Source organism: Dipodomys spectabilis, unplaced genomic scaffold (assembly GCF_019054845.1).
Source record: "Dipodomys spectabilis isolate Male_0828 unplaced genomic scaffold, ASM1905484v1 ptg000043l, whole genome shotgun sequence".
Classification (NCBI taxonomy): domain Eukaryota; kingdom Metazoa; phylum Chordata; class Mammalia; order Rodentia; family Heteromyidae; genus Dipodomys; species Dipodomys spectabilis.
Window position 1 is genome coordinate 32,675,160 of NW_024870720.1, and position 26,719 is coordinate 32,701,878.

At 37.1% G+C, this 26,719-nt stretch overlaps 1 pseudogene; it reads right to left on the reverse strand.

Moving 5' to 3' along the window:
* Positions 1 to 21,759: 21,759 nt before the first annotated feature.
* LOC122106883 lies at positions 21,760 to 22,043 on the reverse strand (annotated as a pseudogene).
* Between the last annotated feature and the right edge of the window lie 4,676 nt (positions 22,044 to 26,719).

The window sequence follows — 26,719 nt, forward strand, 5'->3', positions numbered from 1 at the left end:
GCCTAACTAGAAGAGCGCCATTTTAGCACCCACAAGACCCTGAGTCCCAATTCATATACAAAAAATGTTTTAAGGATTTTTTTCTACAGGGGATACTTCCAAATGTTGTTTGTTACCATATGCAGACTCCTAGGTAAGGGCAATTCTTGTTGATATGCTTGGAGAAATGCATATTTAGAGTCAAAATTAAATTATCAAGTGGTATATAAACAGAGTAAAAATCAAAGTGTATTTTTAATACTTTGGCATATTTACATGAGTTCTTGCCAATCAGTTTCCTTTTTATGTTTATAAACTGATTTTTCTCCTGTTAAGAACAAATACCCTTTATTTTAATCAGTTTCCATTTGCTGACAGCTTTCTTTTATACACTATATTATGTGAAATTCCTGTTTGCCAAATTGTGCCTATGTAAAATTATATTGATCCTGTCAACTGATAGACATAACTTACAAAAAAGTCCTCTGGTTTGGAAAACTCAAAAGCTGAAATTTGGCTATTAGTAAGATTTTATTTGCTTCCAAATCTGAATTCTGTTTTTGATGAAAGAAATAAGTGTCCCATTTCCATTAATACTGTTGCAATTATGAGAATGAAACAAGGGAATCTGTTAGGGATGATGTTTGGTAGGGGCACAGGGCAGGAAGTATGAAAGAGGGGTGAGATGGGTGGAATATAGTGCAAATGTGTGGTGATCAACAATGACATCCTCAGCTACATAACTAACGTAAGTGGCTAACTTTTTGATGGGTACTAAAACTAACATTATATACCCTAATTCTATTCTGCTTCAAATAACAAAAAATTTAGGGTGAATGAGGGGAGAGTAACAGGGAAACCTAGATTATTCTGGACATGAATATCAAGTGTCATAATCGAACCACCTGGAGGACTATGGACTCGGGACATGGAGCTTTTCATTGTAAGATAACTATTAGAAATCTGGATGCAGTCTGAAGTGATCTGAAGCTATTAGTATCCTTTCCTTGGCAAAGGACCTTGTAAGAATAAATATGAAATGAGCTTATCCAGTTCCCAGGGGTTATAGCCCATTCAGATAATTTCTCCACGTTATCCTCATTAACAGTGTCTTTGGCAAAGTGTGTTCTGACCGTTCCTTTAATTCTGAATGGACAGAGTTGGTGGGGTTAGTCTTACTTCTTGGTTTTGTTGACAGCTGCATACATGGAAGATCCGTGTCTGGAGTTGTCATCCTATCAACTGTGATGAGCATCACCATAAAATAATCAGTGATGTGCTTAGCCATGCCACTGACCTTTGTGAACTAGAATGATTATATACTTGCCATTGGAGGAGGAGCTCCAGGGAAAAAGATTAATAAAAGTCTCATTAATATACTAGATTTGGTAACAGTTACAGAGTATGTTATAGTACAAAGAGAATGGAATTGGCCTATGCTGGAATCTCAGAGGATTAGAGCAAGTCTTGTTTTGTATGCTTCGGTGCACTGGAGTTTCTTGTGTGATAACCACACAAGAAATGCATGGTACATGAAGTAGCATTTTGTTTTTCCTTTTCTTTTTCTTTTTTGCCGGTAGTGGGACCTGAACTCTGGGCCTGGGTGCTGTCAGCTCTTCAGCTCAAGGCTTGCACTCCATTACTTGAGCCACAGCACCACTTCCAGCTTTTTTTTCTGCTTATGTGGTGCTGAGGAATCAAACCCAGAGCCTCATGCATGCAAGGCAAGCACTCTACCACCAAGCCACCTTCCCAGACCCATAATCTTGTTTTTCTATATAAATATAGTTTCAAAAGAAAGACTATACTGAAGCAAATTATACAAGCTGGGAACAAAGGCCTTATTTTTACTTATTTACTCATTTACTTTTCTTTCCTTCTTTCTTTCCTTCCTTCCTTCCTTCCTTCTTCTTTCTTTCTTTCTTTCTTTCTTTCTTTCTTTCTTTCTTTCTTTCTTTCTTTCTTTCTTTCTTTCTTTCTTTCTTTCTTTCTTTCTTTCTTTCTTTCTTTCTTTCTTTCTTTCTTTCTTTCTATCTTTCTTTCTTTTTGTCTTACCATTTACAAGGCTATGGGAGCTTCAGTACTACGGCCATGACTACCTGAATCATTATATAGGGTTTGGAGATGATAGATGGAAAGAGTTCTGGACTGGTTTACATGAAGCTAAGGAACTTTTAAATACACCAAACAGGAATCTATGTGGCAGGAATAGGCTTTCTGATCTTCCTATGCTTCCTTTGCAAGTGGTAAATTGAGAGCTACACAGATGGATGACCTCCAGCCTGTTTTTTTTTTTAAACCCGCAGTTCCCAAATAATTGTTATGGTGGTGATGTGAGAATGTTCACCCAGGCTTTCACTGAGGTAGTCTAATTTCTGAAGGTGTTTCTTTGTCTTCCCCTTCTGAGGGAATCCTATTTTTTTTCCTAAAAGAAAAAGAGAGGAAAGAGAAAATAAACAAGGGATGGTAGGGGAAAAACAAAGGAGGGGGTAACAATGCTCAATAGGAAATAGACTCATTACCTTGTTTATATAACTGTAACCCCTCTGTACAGTATCTTTAATATATATATATATACACACATATATACAACACACACACACACACACACACAGAGGGTGTCATCCTGGGTGCTGAGTGGATGTCCACCCTCCTGGCCAGTCTGGGTCTTATTGGGTACCTTGGCTGACAGATAGAAACACCCCACAAGAAAAGCCACACATCCCAGGGTTATAGCTTGGCATTTTTTGTTAAACAAAAGGAGATAATTTAAGGAGCTTAAAAAGATTCCCTCCAGAGAGAGCCGTTACTGTCTCTGCACACTGGCTTGGTTTATTAATTGATACAGATTTCTAGTTCAGTTCACCCCGCAACAATGGTCTGCCTGGGCAGAGCGTGTGACTGCAGTCGGCTTGGGCGTGGGGCTTGCACAGGTGAGGGATGGCTCCTCTTTCCAAGGAACTTAGTCACTGAACCAAAGCCATTCAGCTATTCAGAGCACGCAGGAGCGAAGAGGAGGAAGCCTCTGTCTGTGATCTGGCCTAATGTCCCCCTCTTGCCTTCCATCTTCTTTTTCATGTTCATGTTTTCCTGATACATTTTATTCCCCCGTTCCCTTCTCCCCAATTCCCTTAAGCAGAGGTGACACAGATCAATACCTTTGATGGAAAGTAATAATCAGGCCTATTAAGTGACAAAGGTTTACTCTGTAACAGCTGTGCTGGCGGGAGAGAAGAGCTTGTCTGACTAATGAATCATGAAACAATCAGGCAGTAGCCATTTGTGTTTAGATCTGTAAATATGGTGTGGTTCAAGTGCCAGACCATTGCTGGCGCTCCAGCTGGGGGCACAGATGGTCCACATTCAGAGCAGCATGAGTGTGAAGAAAGGGTTTTATCCCTTTCTCTGTCCCATGCCGCACCTCTTGGAGACTCCCCTTGGTTATCTGCAAGAAAAACTTCAGAGAGAGAAAGAAAACTCTCTTCAAGAAGTTCTTCCAGTGTGGATTTGAAATTAGGTTATTAGGAACTAGAGATTCCTAACTGTTTCGCCGAAGGGGAGACATTAGTTAGTTTAGTATTCCCATAAGATTTTACATGTATGTGATTGACACTGCTAAATCTATTCCTTCATACTTCTAGTATTAGTATTAGTTTGGTTTTCCCATAAGATTTTATATCTATGTGATTGGCACTGCTAAATCTATTCCTTCATACTTTTCTTACACATTACTATACTAGAACTCCTGTTTTGTTCTTTGCTATAAACTGAACAAGTTGAGAGAAAAATATATTTTCCAAAATGAGACACTCATATTTATATTCAAAGCTAAAATTATTCTGTATAAAAATGCTCATCATGTCTGATTTTATTTCTTAGTTTTTAAAGTAAGAGCCTTGTCTTTTTGAGACAAGAACATTGAACATTAAGAGTTAGATATCCTGACCTGCAAGCAAATGTAGTTTCTGATGTTTTGTTGTTATTCTTGTTTTCCAAGAAATCTTCATCTTTTACTAGTGATGGATGCTGAGCTGCCATTTTATAAAATCAACATTGAAAGTCATTAATGTTGATTGCATCATTTAATTATCTATTCATTTATTTGGAGAACCAGTGTGTGTGTGTGTGTGTGTGTGTGTGTGTGTGTGTGTGTGTGTGTGTGTGTGTGTGTGTATACTGGTTCTGGGGCTTGAGCTCATGGCCTGGGTGCTGTCTCTGAGGTTTTTTGCTCAAGGCTAGTGATCTACTACTTGAGCTATCGCTTCACTTTTGGGTTTTTGGTGGTTAATTGGAGATCTCATGTACTTTCCTATCTGGGCTGGCTTCGAATCATGATCCTAGTATTATAGGCATGGGGCACCAGGTCCTAGTCCTCATTTTTAATCAAATATTTTATTCTATAATATTAAAAAATAATCTAACTTGTTATTTAGCTACTTCTATGGAGAATCTTAAAAAACTTGTACTGTGGCAAACACATTCTTCATTTTTTTTATTTTTTAGACCTGGTGCCAAGAAAATAGTTATTATATGGAAGATGACAAAGGTTTTGTTAGTATTTAGGAAAATATTTATAAGATATTGGTATTTAGGAAAGATAGACACTTGAACATATTTTCTGAAATCTATGTTTCGCCCTATTTTTCCTCTTTTATGGGGAGTACTTTATCTATCATTTCTTTTCCTTTTTTTTTTTTGCCGACCATGGAGGCTGAACTCTGGGCCTGGGCGCTGTCCCTCAGCTGTCCCTTAGCACCTTACCATATGAGCACAGTGCCACTTCCAGACTTATGTGGTACTGAAGAATTGAACCCAGGGCCTCATGCATGCTAGGCAAACACTCTAGCACTGAGCCACCTTCCCCAGCCCTATCCATCTTTTCTTTGTGTAACTTATTAAGTGAACAAAGACAGTATTTTTTCAGGATGATCTACAGTTACTAAATTAAACTTTATCTTTGTGTAAGCAAAATAAATTTGTTTTTGAAATTGAACACTTGTTCAATTTATGAGGACTGAGTTGTGATAAAATAGGTTGAATCATATCTCTAAATAATTCTGCACGGTTGCCCGGGGCTTGCTGACTCTTGTTCCTTCAGGAAGGTCTCCTATGAAGGTAATTTCCATAAAGTCTAAAGTGGCTGGCAATTTCAGTTCATTGATGAATTAGAAAAAGTAGTGAAAGAGGCATTGAGCGGGGGGTACAGTGTTTTGTATTCCAGTGCTCCCTTCTGTCCATCCTCATTTCCTCTAGAGAAACACCTCATTTTGGCAAGGCTGCCCCTGTTGAAGGAGGACCCTCACTCCCTTTCATATAATTGGACGCTGTCTATGTATAGACTCACCTTTCAGATGCTTACAGGTAACTGAGGTAACCCACACAGCCAGCTGGACTTAAACATCTTAGGGCACAAATTTTTATGGAAGACATGGACATAAACCCTCCTATAGGGAAACAACCTTGCGACGATATTTGCATATGTGCATCTTGTCCTTGAGCTTGTCCCACACAGTTTGAGTGTGGGGGTCTCCGGAAGCCCCCTGAGAGTCCCCAAATGGAAACAAAAATGCTTGATTTTGTTTTTCAGTCCTTAGAATCCTGATGGAGCAAACCCCCATTTGGGTACCAGATCCTTTAGCTTTATCTCTGAGTCAACATCCTTTACTTGTTCTATCTGACTCTCAATTTTATTCATATCTCCCTAGTTTCCTGTAATTAAGTCTCTGTTTGCCAATTTAAAATTTCTCTATTGGTTTTCTGTTTCCACTAATAAAATAAGTTTTGCTAATCTAGGAACATGATAGGTACTTCCTGAGGATCTACTAGTCATCACTCTAGATTCTTTATAATCCTTATTACTAATCATCATATCAACCAGAGACAGTAGAGTATACTCCATTGTATTTCCTTGGCTAAGGAAACTAAGTACTTGCAGTATTTAATTTTTCCTTAAGTTTCTATTCCCTGATTTTTTTCTCTTAAGTATGATCAAATGTGAGGCTGAATATCATTCCTAGGAATACAAAGCAAAAGCAGCTTGACAAAAGAGAATATAGATGTAAAAGCAAATGCATAAATATTTGAAAAAAATCTTTATATATTACCAAAGACCATCTACTCTATACTTTATGGCTTAACATTGCCTTTATTATGGATACTTTAATGAGTTCTGATTTTTCTTTTCTGATTTTTAATTATCCTCCCTGCTCTACCTCTTACCTTTTCTTGTTAATTATCCTTCCTATCCTCCTCTTACATTTCATCAGCTTCTTGATCTAAGGCCTTTGAGACTCTTTCCTCAATTGTAACATCTGATCCAGACTTTTGCCCTGAATTATGGAATCACTGGACTCCCTTACATTAACCCAAGCATGATTCTTGATGTTTGACTTTTTTCTCTGCAGTATTCATAAACTCATTTATTAGTTTTAATATCAATGTTTTGGTATATAAAAGTTTCACTTAGGTGAAAAAATAATTGACAAGTATGAGTTTTGCATGTTTCTAATAAAAACACAGGTAGAGAAAAACAATAACAAAAGAAAGAAAAAAAGAAAGAAGGACAGAAAGAAAAACAAAGCATGTACCCTCTCTGGATGATGTCTTTCAGTGTAAATACTAGCATTGATAAGGCATTATTCACATCATTATTGCTCTACCTTCAGGCAGATTTGAGGAAGGGGCTATGCTTAGTTCCCAGGTGATGTCCATTGCTTACTTTGGCAGCACATATGCTAAAACAGGTGATTTCCAAGTCTGTAGGTATTTAAAACCCAAGGTATTTGTCTCATTGTCATCAAATAAGTTACCTTTTCTCTCAGAACTTTACATATTGGCAGGTGTTGTTCCCATCCCTTTTTGTACTCTTTCTAAGTGGTCTCAGGCAGTCTCATAACTTAATACCTTAAAAAAATATGCTGTCTTTCACAGTTGTATTTCTGGCCCTATCTCTTTCTCCCTCTATCTTTGTACCACTTCTCTTATGTAGCTGAATGATCTTTCTAAAGGGGAAGTAAGATTTGGATGACTAAAGGTATACAGTTACATCTTCTTTTAGAAAATAAACACACTCCTATGTACACCACTCTCATCTACCTCCCTAGTATCTTCTCCTTGCCTGTTTGTCCTGTCTATGATGTTCAGGGTTGGAAACTCATAGTAGAGAAAGAGAGGTGAGTTGAATTCACTCTTGTCTTTTCTATTTGAGGATGGATTAAATTTTCCCAGCGTTTTTCCTAGAGTAACATTCTACAACTTTCTTTGGTTATGTATTAACCTTGACTAGTACATCCTAGCTTTTAGCTTTTGTTTAGCAAAACCTTTCAGTTAGTGATAGTCTTCTTTGATTTTTGTCTTCCTCCTATTTGAAGTTTTGATTAAGAAAACATCCTCTTAGTATAGTAAAAATTAACCACTAGAAGGAGTAAAAATGTAAGGTTTACTGTCCTTGATAAATGTCAAACTGAGCCTCAGTTTCTCATTTGTAAGTTATGAAAACCTTGTGATATTTTTTTTACTTCCTTCCTATGTTGGATGATATTTGAATGATCATGGGATAAATATTTAAGACATGGCTCATGGAGGTCAATTTGGAAATACATTGTGTTTGGATTTGGTGGGCTGTAGGTACATTGTTGCAGTCACTTCTAAACTTAGTAAATGTTGGTATAGAAGCATCTTCTGATGCTATCTTGACTTATCCTCTGATGCTATATGATTTATTCCTCATTGAGATACAAAGGAATAGGGACAGAGACTGTATTGTGTGGTGCTTGTGCTTGGAATATGTAGGTAGTGAAGCAGTAGCAGATTTGAAGCTATTGAGTGAGAAGCTGGCTTGGATCATTCCAGATGGGACATTATTTTTTCATAACATACATGTCCATTTTTGTATCTAAATTTTGTTTACAATTTAGTCTTTCTTTTCTCAAAAAAAGGCCTTCTTTTGTATTAAGTGTAGGTTCCATAAATACTGGATCCATATCCCCTTACTGGTAAGTCATGCAATTCTATTTTTTAGGCTACAATGTGATTCACTAAAGACTATCTTGGATATGGAAGAAATGGAGTCATGAGGAGCCCTAGCTATGCTGTAATTCCATGAATGTTATATTCTTACATAAAAAGCACCTAGGTTTTTCTAAAAGTGATATTATTCCACAATCAAAGACCTGACAGCATCTAGAAATCAGGTAAATCCATGGCAAGAACAAGAAGATGGATAGCAGGAGTCCAATTCTGCCTGGAAATGGGGTCAGTTAGAAATTTTGTTTGTGTACTTTCATCTTTATAACTCTACTCTCTAATGCATTTATTCATTCTCCTCCTGTTAGGGCTGAAACAGGGACAGGGAGACAAGACCTGGAATTCATAATGCTGGCTATTGCAACCAACTTTCCTACCCACCAAACTCCCTTGATATTTTGTACGGTGCTTATGAGTTTGTCTTTCTGTATTGACTGTTTTAGTGTTTAGTGCCTATTTCTATCAACTAAATGAAATTCAGTTTGTGCCAGTGATTTATTAACCTGTTTTATTCACTGTTATACCATCAATGTCTAGGGAAAGAAATGCTTGGCATAGAGTACATGTTCACAAAAAGACTGTTGAATGAACCAATGCTGGTATCAATACATGGATTATGGTGAAGTGCTTTTCCACTTAATTTTAAGATAATATTTATTTCTTCTACTTACACAGGTTAAATCAAGGTTCAGACTGCAGGTTTATGCACTTAAGAATTTGCATTGAAAATTCTATAACTTGGGCTGGGAAGGTGGCTCAGTGGTAGAGTGCTTGCCTTGCATGCATGAGACCCTGGGTTCAATTCCTCAGCACCACATAAGCAGAAGAAAGCTAGAAGTGGTGCTGTGGCTCAAGTAGTAGGGTGCTAGCCTTGAGCTGAAAAGCTGAGGGACAGTGCCCAGGCTCAGAGTTTAGGCCCCATGACCGACCAAAAAAACAAAAAACAAATAAAAATCTATAACTTTAGAAAAAAAAAATCTCCCCACCTCATTCCGTTACCTAAAACGTCATTAATAAGATAGAAGGATATTTGGACTGGATTATTCAAAGTGAGTATTGTAAGGTTTTAGGCAAGGAAAGAACATGCAGGAAGAGGTAAAGGTGAAGAAAGAAAAGTTTATAGGGGTACGCTCCTGGGCCAGAATTAGGGAGGTCTCACTGAGTGTAGTTGTAGCAGAGCTTTTATAGGCGGGGTAAAAGCAACACTTGTACTGAGCAGGGACTTGTGGCATGTAGCTTGTTTTGCCAGTTTGAGCGGTCTTAGGCCAGTGCACTCGAAGAATGGTTGACTCAGATGGTATTTTTGGTAGGGACGTGGTCTTTTTCACAGCAGCCTCTTTTCCTCTCATGGCCTGACATTTTTCCTGGCTGCCTACTTCCTCCAGCGACCTGACAAGTATTAACATGCCTCTTCAGGTTTTCCTTTTTGCTTCTTGAAAACACAGTCTTTCAGTGTAATCTAATTTGACCTTGGGCTTGAGACTCTCCTGCCTTGGGCTTTCTGGATGCATGGGTTACAGACATGTATAGCCAAGCTCAGTCTCCTTTTTTCTTTAAGAGTTATTCCATATGGTTTCTTTTTATCGTAAAATATTATCATAATTAAAACAAAACAGTTTATAATTATATAACATATTCTCCTCCTATGATTTGACAATTGCAAAACCAAACACTCTCAAGAAGTTCTATAGTTAGTTGCCTTAGGTATATTTTCTTACTTTTTTATAACTGTCAACAATTTCGCTCAATGTTTCCATTGAGCTAAAGAATTCTTGCTTAGGGGAAAAGTAAAAATAAAATAAACAGTAAAGGATATGGCACATACAGAGGTATAAACATGAAAATGACAATGCTTTTGAAGTAATGGCAATTGCTCGTTAATTTTGTGCAAACAGGAAAAAGAACTGCTAGAGGCAAAAGAAAAAGATGTGGCCAAATGAGATGACCCAAAGAAACATACCTACTGCTATCATATGAGGACAAGATGGAAAGAAAGCTTTTGGATTTTTTTAAAATTCTATTTTTAGTATCTTTTTGTCGTTGTACAAATAAGTTTGTACAGTACAGTGCATCTTGATCAATGTCACTCCTTTCCTCTTTCTCTCTATCCCTCTCAAGCCAACCTCTTCCTTCAGTTTTTCTAGGTTTTTCAAATTTTTTGTCGTTGGTGGGGCTTGAACTCTGGGCCTGGGCACTGTCCCTGCGCTCTTCAGCTCAAGGTGAGGGCTCTACCATGTGCCCCGGTTTTCTAGTGGTTTATTGGAGATAAGAGTCTCACGGCCTTTTCTGCCGGGGCTGGCTATGAACTGCGATCCTCAGATCTCAGCCTCCTGAGTAGCTAGGATGACAGGCGTGAGCCCCCAGTGCCCGGCAGTTTTGCTAGTTTCATTGCATGTACATTGCATATTATGGCTGCATTCTCTTCTCACTTCGTTCATCTACCCTCTTCCCCTTGACCTCCCTCCACACCATACAAGAATTAGTTTCTGGGTATTCATTTTGTTGGTCAGTGAGTTAATTAATTAACCAGTTAAATTATGCTCTGAAAATATGCTTTGGGTAATACATTTGTGCACGCTTATATATAACCCCATATGCATTTACTTTTCTCATTTATAAATTAGTTCTAGCTTCTACATATGAGAGGAAACAAGTGTTCTTTGTCTCTCTGGACTGAGTTTTATAGTGCTTTTCTCCCCAGCTATAAAAAAAAATGTTTACTTGTATATTCTTGTAGGATAATAACCTTTTAAACAGGTTATTTCTCCTTAAAGAAGTGACCACCATTGGTGTACCCTGGAAAATACCTGAAACAGTTCTGTAGTTCAGTAATACTGATAGATACCTTGATGTGAGTCTGTGTATGAAAGGTAAATGAAATTCTGCTCATTACTCTGTAACCAAAAAAAAGAAAAAAGAAAAAGGAAAAGGAAAGAAATCCTTTTGGGTGGCATAGATAAGGATTTACTTGTATGTAGAGCGTAATTTAACAGTGACTTCTGAATTTGTTGGGCCTTTTGACCTATATTCAAAACAATCTGAGAGGACTCATGCCAGCAAGTTACAATACTATATTAGCAGCCACCTGCAGAGCTTTAGTCTTCAGCTGCTACAACCCACCCCCATCCATTGGCACTTTTAAAAAATCTAAAATGGCTATATATTCAATAGCACTGACAAAGAAAGGAAAGCAAAGGGTAGAGCTTCTCCTAAAACCATTATTTTATTGAGACAAAAGAGCAAGGTTTTGGAATCAACCTTAAGAAGTACAGATACTGAACATGTTAACAATACTAGTGTTACTCCTAAAAAACCACATTATGCCCCACCTCACTGCTTCTATTGAGTGGAATGTCATGTAAAATGAAAGGAAAGAAAGAAGCCCAAGCTGCTTTTTCTAACAAGGTGCCATCAATAATGCCCACACGGGCAATCATTCTCTGATTTAAGACCTTGTTTTCTTCTATGCATCCACTTAAAGCCTTTTGGATGGCAGAAAACACACCCACCCAAACAGAATGTTAGATTAAGATGCTTTCTCAGTCTGCTTTATGCAGCCAGTTTCCTTTCGATCTCTGTTGTATAGCATTCATTCTCTTGATTATTTGCAGTATTGAATTGCCAATGTACATCTGTACTCCTACCCTTAGACTCTGGTCATGTGTATTTACATATAGTAGGGGCTTTGTTCTAGTTTTCAAATAGGAAACATTTTGCTTTTTGAAGATAACTCCTTAGAAAGATCAATCAGGGTTGAACACAGCTGGCTTTTGAAAATTGAGTTTCTACTGAAAATTTCCTGCTATTATCTTGACAATCTTATTATTATCAAAGCGTTTCAATATTAGGTATGACAATGAACACTCACTGCAGGGAAGAAAGGAGCAGGTCCATAAATGGGAGGAGGCCACTAACAATTGTGCCCCCTGTTGCAGCCATAATAATTTAATATTCTCATAGTGTGAGGCTCCATTTTGTTTGGCCTGTATTGAGCTACTGAATGTGTTATTTCCCTTTGGCCAAACTACCAGAATCTCCCTTGAACAGCCTGTAAGACTTCAAATAAAGGATCATGCTGATAAGTGCCTAAAGGTCCAATTTTTGTTTTGCCTGGGAGTCAGTAATTTAGCTATTATACAGAGGAAGGCTTTGGGGGTTTGAACACAATTTATTTCAAGGTTGTATTCAAGTTGTTAGTAGATCAATGTTTTTTCTCCTTATTGACCACTTGTTCCCTCCCTCCAAATAGGGATATATACCCTCAGAATGATAGCAACTACATATATTGGAATTGCCATAGGCTATTGTTTGTTTTGTACTTTATGGCTAGATACTACTACTACTACTACTGCTACTACTACTACTACTACTACTACTACTACTACTACTACTGTTATTACTGTTATCACTGCTGCTGCTATTATTTATTTCCAGCTGATCTAACTCTTTCATCTAAATTTCTGCCCAGAATCAGATAAAATTTAAAGCTCTCATGTTAAAGAGAGGCAGATTATTCTTTCCTATAAGGGCAGTTCCTATTTGTGTTTTCTTTTTTCCTGGTATCATTGAAAAGATTAATCTCTCTGAAGTCTTTAAGGCATTAATATTTAAAAAATTAAAGTTGTGAGCTCAATTAATTTTGGCATACTAGAGGATAGACAATACTCTGAATGGAATTGGTCTTAGTCTGTATTACTGAATTCAAAGGAACATTTTTTTCTATATTGCTTACCATAATCTCATTGTATAAAAAAATCAGAGTTCTAAGATATTTTTAAGAGAGAAAAGGGAAAAATTCACTTCTTAATTCAGTTTCAGTTCTTGTCTGTAAAACTGAATTTGACTGAGAAATGATGGCATATATGAAGCTCTGGATGTTCGCAGAGTGAAGTGTGAAATTAGAGTGCCCTGATGACCATGTGGTTTTGATTATTGTAGGTTGTCTCCAAGACATGCTTTAAAAAAGAACAGGAAATACTAGTAGAGCTGTTAAGGGTTTGGTCCTTTGTTTCTATTCATTCTGATCCAAACTGTGGGAAGCTCTCACAGAAAATGCCTGGCTTAAAACATCATTTCACCATGAGAAAGTGGACTTTCAGTTATTTTGTCTTTTCAGTTGTTGGATTTATTTCCAGATTTTGAAATATTCACCTATTATGAAGAGAAATTTTTTGAGCGTATCTCAGATGATCGTTTAAGAAATAGGAGCTTATTAAGAAAAGCCAGGGTAGAGTCCAGGTTAGAATTTGAAATATTCTCTTATGGTTCCCATGACCATGGGTGTCTTGTCTCCTGTTTTGGAGTTCAGTGACCTTCAGCGTGAAGGTCAGAGGTCACTGGGTAATTTGTTTCTATCTATTGTCTGAATCTCTACTCAGAATAGTGAAAAGAGTTATCATTGCTGGGGCCAACCTTCATGACCAAGTTGTGTTTGTAGAACAGTAGAGCATGAATTATTATTATTGGTATATTTATGCTGGGCCCCTGTGCAAAACAAAAACTCTTTAGGAAATGGGTCCTGACTATTAATATGACCACTATTGTGATAACAAACAGTGTCAATCAGGTGAAAAATCAGACTATTGAGATTAACATTTTCTTTCTTTCTGATTAACATTTTTTTCTCTTTGGACAGGAAAACAACAAATGAAGGAGGACATGCAGGAAATTCTTCATAATCATAAATGCTGAGGTGAATATGTGTCTAAATGTCTGCATCTCTATGAGCACCCAAAATATTGAACTATCAGTTCTTAAAATATGAAATGTGAAAGAAATACATAGATCATTTCCTGTAGTATTTACAGCTTCAGTGCAATGTCACAATGTTCTGAGGAAAATAAGAAAAAGCAAAACAAAACAGATTTAATAATTGAATTAATTTATGTTCAAGATGATTTAAGAGTTGTAGTAGAAAACTTCATTGGGGAAGCTATGAAATAAAATGTTTATAACCTATGCCTGGAAAGCTCTTGTTGGTAAGTATATGAAAATTCTCATTTAATGATTGGTACAGAATATGCATGTGTAAGTCACTGTAATCTGCCAGGGAGTTCATGTTTTCATTGAAGTCTCACTTGGAGATTGTCATTTGCTTTACAGTGCTTACTTGGTATAGATATTATAGCTAAAGGAGAGACAGAGGCTTAGGGGCATTGTCTCTGTAGCTGAATGTCCTGAACTTAGTTCCAGCTCTTTACTTTGCCTCTCTTTTCTTATCTACAAAGTGAGATTGTTATAAAGATTAGATAATTTATAATATAGACAGTCTTGCAATGCTTGTCATATAGTAGTTGTCCGTTAGGTTCAGGCCCTCAGATGATACACAGATACTCAGATCTCTGAATAATAATGTCATGTGTTGCATCAAACCTACACACATCTTCCTTTAAAAGTCATCTCTTGGGGCTGGGAAGGTGGCTCATGGTAGAGCACTTGCCTTGCATGCAGGAGGCCCTGAGTTCGATTCCTTAGCACCCCATAAGCAGAAAAAGCCAGAAGTGGGGCTGTGGCTCAAGTGGTAAAATGCTAGTCTTGAGCTGAAGAGCTGAGGGACAGCTCCCAGGCCCAGAGTTCAGGCCCCATGACCGACCAAGAAAAACAAAAAAAGAAGCCATCCTTCAGTTAATTATAAGACTTTATGTTAGTAGTTATTTTAGTATATTGCTCAGGAAATAATGACAAGGAAGGTAAGCTATAAATGTTTAGTAAAGGCACAATATTTCCCCCTAATACTGTTGATCCACAGTTGATTGAATCTGTGGGTGTAGATTCATAGGATCAACCATAAATTGTTTTAACAACCTATTCCTCAGTTTCTTTGTCTATAGAGATAATGCTAGTATTTTCACCATTGGATTATTAGTAATATTTAATCGATTAATATTTTACATATGAAGTATTTAGGACAGTGCCTGGCATTGTGTACATGTTATCAGTTATTTTCTATTTTATAGACTACAGATCAGATTTTCTGAGGTGTAATATAGTTCTTTTAAGCAATATATTCAGAGCTTGGGACTGATAACTTATGACTGAAATTCTAGCTTTTCTGACATTGAAACTTATAGAATTGTGGTATGAAAACAGCTAAGGTAGAAAAGTCCTTGAGATTTTATTTCCAGTTAACTTGCTAAAAGTTAGATTTGAGGCATGGCTGAAGAGAAATGCTTGCTGTGGACGAGGAAGCTGAGCAAGAGCTGGGGGCTCTGAGTTCAAGGCCAGGTACAGGCAAAAGAAAACAAAACAAAAAAGCAAACAAAATATATAGCTAACTTGATTTGACAAGATGCTCCTTCCATTTCAATTATTTTTAAAAAATCAAATGTTGTAGTTAGACCTTTTCACATAAGATCTCCCTTGGATCTAAAGACTTTATAATCCTTTGTTGCAAATCAGAAAAGATTATTTCCATGAAAATAGTAATGAACCTATTTATTACCCACCGAATCCCAACTTATTTTATCCTGCGGCAATTTAATTCATTAAAAACATTTGAATTCAAAAACCTGTAATTTTAAAAAATAAATTTGAAGGCTTCTTCTTCCAGCTCCAATAAATGGTCCTCAGAAATTTTTGTCCACTTTGAGGAGTGACTGACCCTTGATTTGCTGTTAACAATATAGACCAGTGAACCTGGAGGCAAGCTGTGATTTGAAGATCATGCAGTTATTTACGGTTGTTTTGGCATAGATAGAAATGCCCAAGTTGAGGTTTTCATTCATTATATCTTATGAATAGTTGAAGCTATATTATTTTTTTTTTGGGTCCGGTCGTGGGGCCTGAACTCTGGGCCTGGGCACTGCCCCTCAACTCTTCAGCTCAAGGCTAGCACTCTACCACTTGAGCCATAGCACCCCTTCCGGCTTTTGTCTTTTTGCTTATGTGGTGCTGGGGAATCGAACCCAGGGCCTCAGGCATGCAAGGCAAGCGCTCTACCACTGAGCCACCTTCCCAGCCCGAAGCTATATTATTCATTCAGCCAACAAATAATATGATGCTCATGTACTTGGCACTGGCTAGGTGTTAGGTACCTTAGAAAAACCACTTGTGCTTTTTTTAATTTTCAGTTGATCTCCATGTCCTAGCCAAGGTGTTTTCCACATATTAGTTTGTAGCCTAGGTTGTAAAATATATTTGATAGTGATCAAAATTTACAGAGAAATTGAGAAGAGCTGGTAAAGTATAGGTAGTATTACTTTATAAATCTTTCTTAATCTCGTATTACCTAGCTGTGGAGTGCATATCTCACTATTAAATGTATTACTTTCGATCAACCTTGCAACAAGTAGAGAATAGCTCTCGGTGCTCCACCCCATGTTTCCTACTTGCTGTTTTGCACAGTGAGCTCTTTTGCTTTGCCTTCAACTTGCCAACCCTATTTTCCTCACAGGATCTTTATATATGTGAATAGGTCTACCAAAAGCAATTCTTCAACATATTGAAATAACTATTATCTTATTTCGTATAGGTCTTTTTGCAAATATCACTTTCCCAGGGATTCCTGGTCCTGATTGCTCAGTGCAGTATGTTCCCAATCCTAAAGTTGACATTCAGTTTCACTTATTCAGCCTTAATTTATTTTTACAGACGAGAGCTGATCATCCATTGTTTGTTCTTACCTGCTCATGCTCCTGGGATATCATGAGCTCAAGGACTTGGTAACTTCACTATGATACCACTGGCCTTTAGAACAGTTCCTGGAATTTTAGAGACACTTTAAATGTGTTTTTGAATGAATAGGGAAGAATGAATAGATAATGGTGTTTAAATGTCCTAGCAAGTACAACATCCTGGGTTCGATTTCCAGTTCCAAAAAAGAAAAGACAAAAAAAATACAGTTAAATGTCATAATACTTGTTGCTCTGTTGGATACTGATGATATGAAAAGTACTAATGTAGTGACTTACAGGGCCTCCAAAGATTTGAACTTTATCCAGCTTTGTGTTTCCACAAATAGCTTTTCCCTTCCCTTTCTTGTCCCATCATTCTTAAGATTGTTGTGCCAGATACTTGGAGATTCCAGTGATTTTCCAAATACACAAAATTGTTTCACATGTCTTTCTCTGTGATTCCTTTTCCTCCGTTTTTGCTTCTTGCCTTGAGGTAACTGTGCTATTTGTTCAAGATTCAGTTTAAACCTCATCTTTTCTTTTTTTTTTAAAATATATTTTTATTGTAAAAAAATTGTACAGAGGGGTTACCATTACATGAGTAAGGTAATGAGTCCATTTTGAAGACAATATGTTGAAAATAAACTTTACAACTTTGGGTGAGGGGGAGGTAGGGAGGGAAGGGATGGTAGGGGAAAAACAAAGGAGGGGGGTAACAATGCTCTATAGAAACCTCATCTTTTCTTACAAGTCTTTCGTGATATCCCTGGTGGAAGATGTTTCCTTTCTTTTCTTTAGTGTATTCTGAATGTTCAGTATCTGTGTTGTGCCTATTTGCTTATGAGCTGCTAAAGAGCAGAAATGAATCCTTCACATATTTGTATTCCTACAATCCCCGGTCCCCAGAATGCATTTCTTGGTTGATTCGAGCTGTATTGATGAGTAATGTTTACTTGACAAGTTTTAGATTGTTAATTAATATTTTTTAAAGGCAAAGGTTTTGTTTGTATGGCAGATTTGTTGCTTTTCCTTTCACAAAAGGAAACATGCTTAAAAAATGATTTGAGAGAAAGATTAAGTGGTCTAGATTAAGGAAAGACAGAAAGAGAGAGATACATGCCATTCCCTCACCACCTGTACTGAATTGAGTTTATTCTTTGAGGTTCTCATTTTTTGTTCTTGTGTAACAGACTGACAATTGATCCCTGGACATAAGCAAGGTGATTTGAGTAAAATTTGAAGTTGTCTCCTTAAGCCTTAAACCACTTGGCAAAAAAAGGATTTGGCCAAAATAATAATTTGGGATTTTGTGTTCTTTGCATTTATTTTTGATGCTTTGAGTCTTTTTTTTTGTGGCTAATTCAATCAACTGAACATGTCAACTGCCCAGCTAAATATATTCTCTAAGGAAAATGTATCCTTTGTAAACCTTTGCCTTTTTATTATGACAGAGTTATAAAAAAAAAAAAACACCAGAGATTCAACGGGCTGTAACTTTAATAGGTCAGTGCTTACCTTCACAAAATTCTGATAATACAGGAGAGACAATACAGTGATCAAAAGCAGTGATGAGATTTTTTAGCAGCATTAACCGTCATGACCTAGCAAAATGAAAGAAAATGGTTTAACAGAACTGTCAGCTTCAATATAGCTAATAAAGGCATGGATAAATGTTTATTACATACCGGAGACAGATCATTTCTGTACAGAAATTGAGGATGACCTTTACTGATATCTCTTATCTGCCTGATATCCTGAGAGAGAGGGAGAGAGAGAGAGAAGCATATTTGCTGATATTTATGAAAGGAGAAATTATCATTTGCAAATAAAAAATTTTAGTGTTGATTATCTCGTCACCTTCTTGCCCTTGCTTCTGCCCCAGAGACATTGCTCATGAAGGTATAATATATATCCTTGGAGGACCAAGTGTATCTAATAATAGGTTAGGTAATTCACTATTTTAAAAAGCAGAGAATGCACATGATATGAATAATGAATAACTTTAATTCTATTTCTTCTAAGATATTAAGAAATATTGCAATTAAACAATAATGTTTTTAATGAAATGGTCTAATTTGTAACCATTTCAGAGAAACTAATCACAAATCTATGTATCTCCTGCCATGCTAAGTTCATTAATGGATATTCATAACGTGTTTAGACCTTTCTAAGTATATTGCGATTTAATTGCTATCAAATCTTGGTATAATTATTCTTGTTTTTATATGGTTACAAGTAGAAATGAGGTAGGTAATGGTAGAAAACTTTCATTTTCATTTCTTTTTTTCATTACAAAGGCATAGTCAGTTCATAATTTGAGTTACCAATATGGTAAGAAATATAATAATTTGGATAATTTAGGAAAGAATATTCAGAAGATTGTCAAATTATTTAAACCTTATTTTGATATGTAGGGGCATACATCAAATTTTATTATGTTCCTGGAAACCTTCACTACAACTGACGTCTGCCCAGTTCATTTTACTTTAATGACAATATTTATGACCAAATAGGAAATCTTGGACATTTGCATTTTCTTACATACTCTTCTTTATAGAGATGCTTCTACAGAGACAGTTACTCTCTGACCTCATGTTTTTCCTCAGAAGACACAAAACCCAACATGCACACTAGATTCAAAGTTAACTGAACACACAGAGTAAATAGTACTCATTTGACACTGAGATACATACTACTGATTTTGTATTATATTTGATTTAGTAATAGAGGTGGTACTGGAAACTTCTCCCTTTAGCTCTATAGCTTAGTGAGGTAACTTTTTAATTTTTATTTGTACTTTAAAAAAAACAAGCCACAGAAAACTGTTTTATACACCTGATATACAGCTCAGAAAAAGGAAGTATCTTTCCTTTCTCCCACCTTTTGTTTCTATCACAGCTGTCATGAGTTCCCTCACTTGAGCTTTTCTGAGTCACTGACTGTCACTCTTACAGTAGAACCAGGGTCCCAGAATGTCATCATGTGCTTATTTGGCATTAAATATTAAATATAGACTTCACTGAGGTTGAAAATGACAAAATAAACAAAATCATTTGAATACATATCTTAGGGTTCATTTCCCTAACATCAACTTATCTGACCTTTTCTGCTTGACTCAGACATATACTAGTTATTGCAAATAAGGGAAACCATGGGACCTATGTTTCTTTGGGTCTGGCTTACTTCACTTAATATAATTGTTTCCAAGTCCTTCCATTTCCTAACAAACGGGGCAATGTCATTCTTTCTGATGGAGACATAGAATTCCATTGTTTTTTTCTTTCATGTGGTTGTTTCTAACACATTTATAAGATTATTTTGTTGCTTTGTATGTCCCTCCTCCACGGTATAACCCCTGCTTTCACTATATTTGATGTTGGTATGATTTGTGGAGGGGAAGGGCAAAAATAAATCGTTTAACTAGGGATACAGGTGGACCCATTGCAACAATGAGACGTACAAGTCGTTATGTCGAAAACGAACTTTACAACTTTGGTATGGGGGAGGGAGGAGGGTTGGGTGGGGGGTTGGAGGAGAGGGGATGGGAAGGGGAAACAAAGGAGGAGGCTACAATACTTGATACGAAATGCACTCATTATCTTACCCATGTAATTGTAACCCCTCTGTACAGTATTTTCACAATAAAAAAAAAAATGAAAACAAAAAACAACAACAAAAAAACCAAAATCTTGCAGATGAGGCAAAACAAGCTTGTGCCTTGCAGTAAGCATGCCAACTTGTGCCTCTGATGCAGTTTGCACATGACTTTTCCTTGAAACACTATTCACTATTCATTGTTCTCTCTAAGTCAAAGTGGTGAGACATAAACACGCACGTATGCACACAGAGGGAGGGCAGTTTCTAGCCTAAAATAAAGAAATCTATATTCTCTTCTTGATCTGATAACTAAATTAGTTTACAGATTATGAATATGCAAATACATGACACAAAAAACAGAACTAGAAAGAGGTGGGCTTTGTGTGTGTGTGTGTGTGTGTGTGTGTGTGTGTGTGTATGTTTGTGCTCATGTGTCTGCGTGCCTGTTCTGGGAATTGAATTCAGAGCATGGGCGCTATCCCTTACTGTTTGTGCTCAAGGCTAGCTCTCTACCACCTCTTTTTTTTTGCCTTTTAAATGAGTTGGTTTAATTTCAAGATGATACAGAATGCAAGAGTAGAACAAAGAGCAGACTCTGGCAGGAATCTAGGCTGGGGTTACTTGAAATTTGCAGCTAAGGTAGAAATGACTGACACAATGGCTGACAAACTAGAGACTGAGCCACTGTAGGATTTTTTTTTTAATATTGTAAAGATACTGTAGAGAGGGGTTACAGTAACATGAGCAAGGTAATGAGTCCATTTCCTATGGAGCATTGTTACCCCCTCCTTTGTTTTTCACCTACCATCATTTTCTCCTCACCTCCCCAACTCCTCCCTCCCTGTACCCCCCCCCCCCCCCCGCCAAGTTGTAAAGTTCATTTTCAACATATGGTCTTGTACACCTCGTTGTTACAATGAGTCATCCTGTATACTTATTTCAGCATTTTGTTATTTCCCTTCCCCTCCCCAAATTAGAAAAATGTATAGACAAGATGCAGGACACCAGAATCAAATACAGTGACAACAGGATTTATACTATGGGATAGGAACATACAAAGAAACAAAAAAGTCACATAGTACATTATAAGTACATTAAAAAGAACAAGAAGAAAGATAAAATCTCTTGTGTGTCTATCTTGGGATTCATTTTGCTTAGCATCAGGTTATATGATCATATGTACACAGCTTTTGACCTCTTCTGCTTGTCCTGGACATATACTAGTTATTGCAGATAAGGGAAGCCATGGGACTTATGTTTCTTTGAGTCTGGATTACTTCACTTAATATAATTTTTTCCAAGTCTTTCCATTTCCTAACAAACGGGGCGATGTCATTCTTTCTGATGGAGGCATAGAATTCCATTGTGTATATATACCATATTTTCTTGATCCATTCATCTACTGAGGGGCATCTGGGTTGGTTCCATATCTTAGCTATGGTGAATAATACTGTGATAAACATAATTGTGCTGGTAGCTTTAGTGTGGCCTAAAGCTAGGATTTTTATTTTTAAAGGTTGTTCTTAATGTTCAGAGTCTGAGACAAAACTACCTTCTACCTATAGGTGGCAGAAATGTTATGACAAGAAATCCAGATGTTGAATGGGAATGGAATCATCTCAGGGACAAGAAACAGCTTACTTTTTGCCAGATTTCTTAATTCCACCTGTGGCCAGGGTCCCTTCCCTGCAGCCTTTGCTTTCAGTTCTTCGAGTTTCTTCTGTTCCTCTTTCTGTTTCTGCTTGAAGGGCCGTCTTCTTCATCCATCTCCTTGGCCTGCTTCTTGGGCTGCTTCAGGGGATTCTTCTTGCCACTTTCGTGGCCGGACATGATGCCAGATGCTCCTTTGCCCAGACCCTGCTGTCTACCACTTTAACCACAGCTCCACTTTTGTTTTTCTGGTGGATAATTGAAAATAAGAGTCTCACAGACTTTCCTGTCCAGGCAGACTTTGAACCTCAGTCCTCAGACCTCAGCCTCCTGAGGAGTGAGGATTACAAGTGTGAACCACTGGCACCCAGCTCTAGAAAGAAATATTTTAATTAGTTTTGTTGACAGTCTTTTATGTTATTGTAAAGAAGCTGTACAGAAGGGTTACAGCTACATGAGTAAGGCAATGAGTGCATTTCCTATTGAGCATTCTTACCCCTTCCCTTGTTCTCCCATTCTCCCTTTCTTCCCTACCTCCTTGACTCCTCCTTTCCCTGAAGTTGTAAAGCTCACTTCCAATATATTGTCTTGTGGGTATCATTGCTGCAATGAGTCATCCTGTGTCTTTGTTTCAGTGTTGTTCAGTGTTATTCCCCTTCCCTCCCCAAATTAGACAAATGTATATACAAGATTCAGGGTATCAAAATCAAGTGACAACAGGGGTTATACCATATCATTTAGCATCATCTTATACTGTCAAATGTACATAGCTTTTGAGCTTTTCTGCTCATCTGATAAAATTAACCTAAATGTATACTAATTATTGCAAATGAGGGAAACCATGGGACCTGTATTTCTTTGGGTCTGGCTTACTTCACTTAATATGATTTTTTTCCCACAAGTCTTTCCATTTCCTAACAAATAGAGCAGTGCCATTCTTTGTGATAGAAGCATAGAATTCCATTTTATACACACACACACACACACACACACACACACACACACACACACACACACACACACCACATATTCTCAAAAATCAGTGGCTTTCCTGTATGCCAGTAACGAGAAGAGCTGAAATCAGGAAAGCAGCTCCTTTTATACTAGACCCATAAAAAATAAAATACCTAGGAATTAACTAAAGAGGTGAAGGACCTCTATGGTGAAAACTGTAAAAACCTGAAAAAGGAAATTAAAGCAGAACTAAAGAAGTGAAAGAACCTGCTCCTGGATTGGGAGGATTAACATTGTGAAAATGGCAATACTGCCAAAGACTATCTACAAATTCAATGCGATACCCATCAATATCCCAACCTCATTCTTCAAGGAATTAGAAGAAGCAACCCAAACATTCATATGGAACAATAAAAGACCCAGAATAGCAAAAACAATCCTTAGTAGAAAGAACAGTGCTGGAGGAATATCAATATCAGACTTTAAACTATTCTACAAAGCCATAGTAATCAAAATAACTTGGTACTTGCACAAGAACAGACCTAAGGACCAATGGAATAGAACTGAAGATCCAGAAATGAACCCACAGACCTATAGCCATTTTATCTTTGACAAGGGAGCCAAAAAAAATAGAATGGAAGAAGACAGTAAATGATGTTGGTAAAATTGTTTAAACACCTGTAGGAAACTAAAATTAGATCCTTGTAGATGACCCTGCACCAGAATCAACTCCAATGGATCGAAGATCCCAAAGTAAAAGCAGACACCTGAAAACATTACAGGGAGGAATAGGAAAAACTCTAGTTCTTGTTGACAGTCTTTGTGAGAAAGTATAAGGTTCTAATTGATGAAATTTGTTTGGATGACGAATAATTAGGAATTTTTACTATAGATGGTTCTAACTATAATATCTTTAGATTCATAATTTTTGTGTTTGCATTTGGTATTTAGGTACATTAGAAGAATTAGGTTGACTGTTTTTTGTGCTCATATGAAAACGGAAGGTGCTGGAAATTTATTTACATTAATTAATGTTTTCCTTTTTTTTGCCAAACATTACACTTGATAAGCAGGCACTTTACTACTTGAGTCACTGCACCAGCGCCTAGGGGTGTGGGGTAGTTTCACATAAGCTTTATGCCTGGGCCATCCCAGACTACAGTTCTCTTTTTTTAAAATAAGTTTTTATTGTGAAAACACTGTACAGAGGGGTTACATTTACATGAGCAAGGTAATGAGTACATTTCCTATCAAACATTGTTGCCTCCTCCTTTGTTTTCCCCCCACCATCCCTTCCTTCCCATCTTCACAACTACACTCCCTCCGACCTCTTATTTGTACCTCCTCTGGGACTAGCAGGAGTACACCACCGCACTCACTCATTCATTGTACTTTTTCCTGAGCCTTGGGGTTTCAGGCATGTACTACTGCCAGCAGCTGTTGATTGAGATGGAGTCTGGTGAAATTTATGCCTGGGCTGGCCTAGAACCCAAATCCCCTAAACTCTGCCTTCCAGGATTAATTACTTTAAAAAAAGATTTATTTTCCAAATTCTAGTGTCATAACTCAAGTGGTAGAGTTCGTTCCTGTATAGCAAACACAAAACCCCGAGTTTAAACATCGTATAGTACATTTATGTTTTCCTTTAGGAGTATCTTATGTAGCCCTTATTAGAGACCGTTTTAATCACAGGCTGCATGCATCATGTCATTGAATCCTAACAACAGCCTTATTTTGTACATGAGGAGACATGTACATATGTAACTTTGTGACTTAGATAACATACTCCAGATTGTATAGTGAGAATGATGGGGAACACATGTTTGTCCCAGAGCCTTTGACTCTAGGGGGTATGTCCCTTGTTCTGTGCTTCTATTCCTGTCCAGTATTAGCAGAGTTGAACTGAAGTAATGATATACCACAGTCCATTGGAACTTCCCCGGTGTTGTCTCAGTACCAGTGGCTCAGCTGCTCAGGAGGTTGAGATCTGAGGATTGCTGCTCAAAGCCTGCCGGGGTAAGGAACAAGACTCTTATCTCCGATAAGTTACGTAGAAAATGCCAGGAAGATGCTATGGCTCAGGTGGTAGAGTGTTAGCCTAGAGCACAAAGAGGCTCAGGCTCAGGTCCTGAGTTCAAGATCCAGGACCCGTTGTTGTTGTTATTTTTAAAGCAGTGAGTGATAGGGAAACATTTACTGACTCTTAGCTTACAATGCTTGAGGGCAGGAAGGAAGGACAAATAGATAATTCATATTGACCCTTGTGGGGTCTGAGGGTATGTTGTAATAAGAAATCTTTCTTATCCCATTTTTCATTGATGAATTTCTGCATGTTTCTGGTCTTGAGGTGAACTCTAATTTCTGCTAGTTCTTTTATTTAATTATTTTTACTTCCATTCATCCGTCAAGGAGTGCTTGACTGGGCAGTATACACACCTTAGCCCTTCTAACCTAGCCACCTAGTGGGAAGGCAGATTTGTTAGCAAGAGAAAATGAACTAATGCACCATGCGAGGTGCTTAGGAAACAGAGGAAAAAGGAAACATTACACTCAGGCTGACTGTGGCTAATCAAGGATGCCTGAGTGAAATATTTTCATTAAAAGAAAAATAAGGAATGGGAAGGTGGCTCAGTGGTAGAGCGCTTGCCTTGCATGCCTGAGGCCCTGCATTCGATTCCTCAGCACCACATAAGCAAAAAGAAAAAAGCCAGAAGTGGCGCTGTGGCTCAAGTGGTAGAGTACTAGCCTTGAGCTGAATAGCTGAGGGACAGCATCCAGGCCCAGAGTTCAGGCCCCACGACTGGACCCCCCCCCCCCAAAAAAAAAAGAAAAAGAAAAAGAAGCATTAATTATATAATCATAAAGAGCAATTCCTGGTTATTTATCATAGTAAATATTAGAAAAAGCAAATCAAACAATTCAAATTTATGACTCAGAAAGAAATACAAAATATTTGGGAATACCTCTCATCATTTCCCCCTCATCAGACATATATCTTTATAAATTTGGGATCATCTTATGAAATAAATTATTAAAAAAATTTCATGATCATTATTCCACAGCGTAATTTCTTTTTGTTTGTCTGCTTATCATATTAGAAATTTTGAAGTTTTCATCTATTCATTGCGATAAATGCAATTGATAATGAAATCTTTAAATAAGAATGCCGGGTGAATATGATCAAGAGAAAAGAAAATGAAAATATTTATATTTGTAGTCTTCACTTTGTGTTACTGACTTCCCATCTTGAAATAACATTCTAATTTATATTTCTATCATCAGCATATAAAAAGTGTTTTGGCATATTTTACTCTTATTGGTAATTGTTGTAATTAGGACAAATATCTAATTAGGGATGATAAATATTACCAATTGGCTGTTTTATTTGTTTCACTCAATAATAATACAATTGAATAGAGTTTTAAAATATTTTTGGCTGCCCAGGGATTTTTTGTTGAGTATTTTCTTTTTCACCCACTCAGTGTAAGTATTTTTTAAGTTATGTCACATATATTTAATATATTATTTTCATGAATGAATTACCTTTTTTTTTTGTTGGTCATAAACTCTGGGCCTAGGCACTGTTCCTCAGCTCTTCAGCTCAAGGCTAGCACTCTACCACTTGAACCACAGCACCCCTTCTGGTTTTTCTGGTAGTTAATTGGAGATAAGAGTCTCACAGACGTTCCTGCCTGGGCTGGCTTTGAACTGTAATCCTCAGATCTCAGCCTCCTGAGTAGTTAGGATTATAGGCGTGAGCCACCAGCTGCTGAACTTCTTTATTATTTTAAAGATATTCTTTATATTTATTTTTAATTTTTTTGCCCAAATTACTTTGGTATGAATAAAACTACTATAATAAAACTACTACTTTATTTGATTAGTGTTATTATGTTATAATT